Raw genomic sequence first — 6,000 nt, 5'->3', positions numbered from 1 at the left:
GATGAAGTTAATTCTGAACTTCAGAAGCCCATTTCCACAGGAAAATTGCAGATTGCACTGCAGAGCATGGAATGTGGCAGATCACCTGGTATGGATAGTCTCCCCATTGACTTTTATAAATCTTTTTGGTCAGTAATAGATCCCCTATTACTGACCAAAAAGACTTGCTTGCAGTACTCAATGAGAGTCTGGCTGATGGCTTGCTACCGTTGAGCTGCAGAAGGGCAGTTATAACTCTTCTGGCAAAGAAAGGAGATTTAAGAAATATAAAGAATTGGCGACCCATTTCACTTCTGTGTACTGATTTTTTTTTTAAATTCTAAGGTTTTGGCAATAAGGCTGAGGCAGGTGGTTGGTCGGGTCATTCATCGGGATCAGACATACTGTGTACCTAATAGGTCCATTTTTGATAACATATTTTTAATTCTGGATATTTTGAATGTCTCTAAGTTATTGGGCTTAAACACTGGTCTTATTTCATTAGATCAGGAAAAGGTGTTTGACCGGGTTGAGCACAGCTATCTCTGGCGTACGTTGGAGGAGTTTGGGCTCAGCCCAGGTTTTATTGCCATGATCAGGGTCTTGTATCAGGGCATTGAGAGTGTGCTGAAAATAAATGGTGGTTTGTGTACACCTTTTAAAGTTCAGAGAGGGATCAGACAGGGATGCGCATTATCAGGAATGCTGTATGCCCTGGCTATTGAACCTCTGCTTGTGAAAATTAGAAACAGTATTGAAGGCTGGTCTATCCCACACTCAAGTGAAAAAGTTAAACTATCAGCTTATGCTGATGACATCATTGTTGTAGTTAAAGTTAAATCAAACTGATGTAGTTAAATCAAACTGATATAATGATGTTAACACTCTGAGGTCTAAAAACGCGCCGGCGCGTTTTGCAGGTTTTTTTTCACATTGCAGCAAAACAGACTTAAAATACTCTGTCATTTTTTGTCATAGAAACATAAGTAATACATCAATTGAAACTATAGAATATCTCCTTTTATTTGTATACACTCAGAGTAAAAACAAAATGTTGTGCTTTTTGTAAAATAAAGAAAACTAACATGATGCGTGATCTCTCATCTCCCTCTGAACGAAGTCCAATCTGATAGTTCTCAGAAAATGAACTGTAACTTAGTGAATACTAATCACAAAAAATTCATACTTATGTCTAACAAAACGTTGAAATGTCAGGTTTTAAATCGTGCAAGTCAAATCGAAAACAAACATTCTGTGTTTATGTAATCTGTATGAAAAGAGAGCCATGTCAGAAGTCCGTGATTCAGCTCATTACCCACTAATGCGGCCACACCCACGGAGCCAGCGCTATTCACAGGCAAATTCAGAGACAACACATGCATTCATCATCTCAATCGTGTATTTATTGCCTTGAAAATTGTTTATCTGGATGAAAAAGCCATGGTTAGCGATCTCTGGAAGACATTCAGTAAATTCCTGTTTGTTTTCTTCTATTGATAAGTTTTAAGTGAGTTTTTGTTTCTTTAGCGCCCTCCGGCTGTAGTATGAATTGGTAAACACCATTCATGGAATATCGTCTTCTTCTTAGGTGAATTTGTGGACTAAAATGCACAGAGCGCCCTCCGGCTGCAGTATGAATTGCAAACACCAGCGCTCATAGAGATAACAATGAATATTAAATAAAAAATAACTCCTCTGTATAGAAAATTGACATAAACATATGAGAATCCTATATTTCTCCAAATGTGCATGCTTTTAAACTAAAAGCCTATATTCAGACTCTTTGCATCACAGAAATACATTATATTTTAAAGTATAATATAAAACCATTATTTTATATTGTAATAAAATTTTTCTGTATGTTTCATATACCATGATGAGCTTGAGACATCACAGAAGTTTTTTTTCACAGCCTACCTGACTGAAATGCCTCATTAATATGCAAGTCTTTTCAGGTCATTACTATTCAATTCTTTTGTCTTCACAGGTGAGAATGAGCCATTATTCATGGAGATTCACGCCTCCTCGCATACCGTGTTTCTTGGCAAAAAGTGTCTTACAAAAACTAAATCAGTATATTGTTATAAATGAAAGAGTAGTCAGCATAATTTTTACATAATTTTGAAGCAAAAACTCTAGTCTACAACCTTCAATACCCAAAAGTCTTGTGAACACAGATTTAATATACTTTTATTGGCCTTATATCAGTGACTTAAGTTTTTTGTTTTTTCAGTAACCACGCATAAACGTTATTCCTTCAAAAACACAAACATGTACACACATGTTCCTCACATATTATGGTAGCCTAGTTTGTGCTGAATACAGTGTAATGACACTTGTGTCATTAATATGTTTATGAACAACTGAAAAAAGCACAAATGTCAGGGCATGTCAAAACTTCTCCAGGCCCCAAATCAGCCTCAGACTCCAGAGGGTTAAAGAAAAGTATTGATGATTTTGGCCTTATTTCTTTGTCCAAAGTAAACTGGTCAAAAAGTGAAGCATTGATGTGTGGTGAATGGTTTGGAGATCCTCCCAAATTACCAGGAGGTCTGTCCTGGAAAAGTGATGGGATAAAATATCTGGGAGTTTATATTGGGAGCAATTCTGTGTTACAAAAAAACTAGAAAGGTGTTTTAGAAAAAGTAAAAGTAAAACTAGAAAAAAGGAACTGGATTTTACAGAGAATGTCACTTAGAGGTAGAGTAATAATTATTAATAATTTGGTTGCATCAATGTTATGGCACCGTTAGACTTGTGTTGATCCTCCCAGCGGGCTTTTGGCAAAATTACAAGCCTGTATAATAGACATTTTCTGGAATGTATTTCACTGGATATCCCAGAGTATACTTTTTCTGCCCACGGAGAAGGGTGGACAAGGACTTGTACATCTGGCCAGCAGAAGAGCAGCTTTTCGTTTGCTCTTTGTACAGAGATACTTGACAGGACCAACGGATTTAGTCTGGAGGAAAGTAGCTGATATTATTTTTAACAAAGTGAGTGGACTGAACTTGAATTCTGTATTCTTTTTAACAGACTTCAGCAAATTACAGCTTAATACATCATTGTCGATTCAATTCTACAAAGGACTTTTTAATGTTTGGCAGCTATTTAAAAAACGGAGGCAAGACACAACATCTCTGTACTGGCTGCTTGAAGAACCATGGAGCGAGGTTGGATGTGGCTTGTGAAGCCACACCAGGACTATCACAAATCTTGTGTTCATCAAAAGTTTTAAAGTTGCATGATTTGATGGACATTGGTGGCCCAGAGCTATGTAATACTCAAGCTGTGGCATCTCAGTTGGGAATTCAATCTGTAAAACAGGTTGGAAGAGTGTTAGATCTGTTAATGCAAAGATTGACAGCAGAAGAAAAAAATATGTTAAAAGAGTACTATAATGGCAAAGTGGTTCCTACTAATTCAGATCCATGTCCCAAAATTTTAATTACTCCTGATTTAAAAGGTTTAAATGTTGTTTTTTTTTTTTTTGGAATTGGAAAGTCTGGAGAATCTGAATTTTCAAGATGTTCAAAGTAAAGTGTTATATAAATGTTGTGTAAAGGTTTTAAATGAAGCAATTCTCAAAGAACGAAAGGATACAGTGTGGAGGGAAAACTGGGGTTAGAAGATCATGTAAAACCTGTATGGAGAACTCTCTATAAACCACCATTAGAAAAGTGTATAGGTGATCTTCAGTGGAAAATACTGCATGGCACAGTTGCTGTTAACGCATTTGTGAATATTATTAATTCTAATGTGTCTGATGAGTGTCCTTTCTGTAAAATAAGGGAAACGATTTTTCACTGCTTTTTAGAATGTTTGAGACTGAGGAATTTGTTTAGTATACTTAAATTAATGTTTCTTAATTTTGGTGAAAAAAATTCTTTTCATAGCTTCATTTTTGGTCCATGTTATAGAGCAGCCCAAAAATGTAAAAGTCAATTGTTAAATTTCCTGATTGGACAAGCTAAAAGAGCTATATATATTACAAGGAAAATAAAGTTAGAAGGTAGAGATGGGCAAGAAGTCGAGATGGTTTATAAAAAATCTGGTGAAAAGTCAGGTTCTGATTGATTTTAAATTTTATAAGTTGATTAATGATTATGAAAGTTTTTTGCATAGATGGGGGTACAATGAAGCTATTTGCACAGTTGTGGAATGGAATGCTGGTTTTTACTTTGGTATTGGAATAATTATTGAGTGTAGAAGAAAAGTTGGAAATAAGAATGTGGAAATAAGAGTGTTGAAAATGTGATTATAATTTTAAATTTATAAAGTGGTTATTTTTATGATTAAATAAAGTTGTTGTGAAAAACTCAACTCTCTCTCTCTCTCTCTTTCTCTCTCTCTGGTGTCCCCACAAATGTGCCATTTTGCCTAGGACATCCAGCCCTGCCATTCAGGACCCCTGGAGACCCGAAACATACAGACATTTTATATAAACTCTTTGATTTGGCACTGCTGCGCATTGGTTTCCATGACAATGACTTGTCAAAGGAAACAATAACTCCAGATAGTGCATACGCCACAGTGACGCCAGATTGAGCTGGTTAAACTAGCACGGACTTGTGCCATTCGCTTAAACCACCGTCCACCTAAAAGTGTGCCTTTGATAATTCTGTCACGACATTTGACATGACATTTGATACGCATGTAGATCGCTAGTTGCTGGCTTGTTAGATGCAGATAAAACAATAGCTTGAATTGACATCTCTGCTGTAACTGAAAGAGTCTTAAAACATCTTAACATATGTCAGATGGTATCAGTTATAAGGTTATTCTGACTTTAGCAAAGAAACCCTAATTTCAGTATTAAAGTGTAAGTCTGTTTTGACAAAAGAATCTCAACTCAGCCACATATAAACTGTACCAGAATTGATTAGTCTGCTTTGGTTGAAGAAATAACAATTGCAGTATTGCTTAACTTGTTTCTGATAAAGAAATCTCAGTGCAGTGTTATACAAATATAGATTTGGGTGATGCTCCCCTTACTAAATTGTAAAGGCCTTAGAAATTATAGTCAGATTGATGTCATTCATCTAACCTTTAAGCCGAGTTCAGACTGCACGATTTTAGCCCCGATTTTGGCTCGCCGACAGGTTTTGAGAAATCGCCGACAAATGCCCGAAATCACAGCCAAATCGGTGCTCATTCACGCGAGTGACAATCACGCAGAATCGCCGACGAGTCGCCGACGCCCGTGAGATATTTGGCATGCTAAATATCTGGACCTGTCGGCGATTCAAAATCCCGCTGTGTGAAAAGTGTTCTGACTGAAAACTACATCGGCGATGACCGACAGCCAATGAGAGAGCAAGATACAGAGCAGCGGGGAGTTCGGGGAGGAGTTATAGACCACAATATCAGCAAGCATGGCTTCGTTTCAGATAAACATTACAATTCTATCAAACAGAAACAAAGCACAAACCTTTGCTTAACGATCCGCAACAGCAGCACAGCACATTGAAAAGTTATTTATTTACCTCCAACTCTCGTTGCAGAACACGCAATCCACAGTCATTTCCTCCTCCATATTCTTCTTTTATTTTTCTTGTTTTTGCTGCAAATCAGCGCACAGGGAATTCGTATTGCAAGCTTCTTGCGGGCTACCGTTTTTAATAATAATAACTCCGGTCTTGCACGTGTGATATCACGTTGTTTCCTTGTCACATCTCGCGTGTGTTTGGTTGTGAAACGTAGTTTGCGTGCCAGACAGAGTTGTCGGCGATTCTTCCTATTGTAAAGTCACGCAGTGTGAAACCTTCTATCGCCGATCCATCGTGCAGTTTGAACACAGCAGCGACTGAATGCTGGCCAAGATAGTCATGCAGTGTGAAAAGAACAGTGACCTGACTACTTTGAAAATCGTGCAGTCTGAACTCGGCTTTAGCTGCATCTACAAGCATAGCTACCTGGTGATCAATACTGTGTTTCATTCCCTGATAGAAACATCAGTATTCATTCACAAGATGGATGTAATTATGTGTGCTTAAACAAGCTTTAACTTGCAGCAAACCT

Source organism: Megalobrama amblycephala, linkage group LG3, assembly GCF_018812025.1.
Source record: "Megalobrama amblycephala isolate DHTTF-2021 linkage group LG3, ASM1881202v1, whole genome shotgun sequence".
Classification (NCBI taxonomy): Eukaryota; Metazoa; Chordata; class Actinopteri; order Cypriniformes; family Xenocyprididae; genus Megalobrama; species Megalobrama amblycephala.
Note: the sequence above shows the minus strand (reverse complement) of the source record.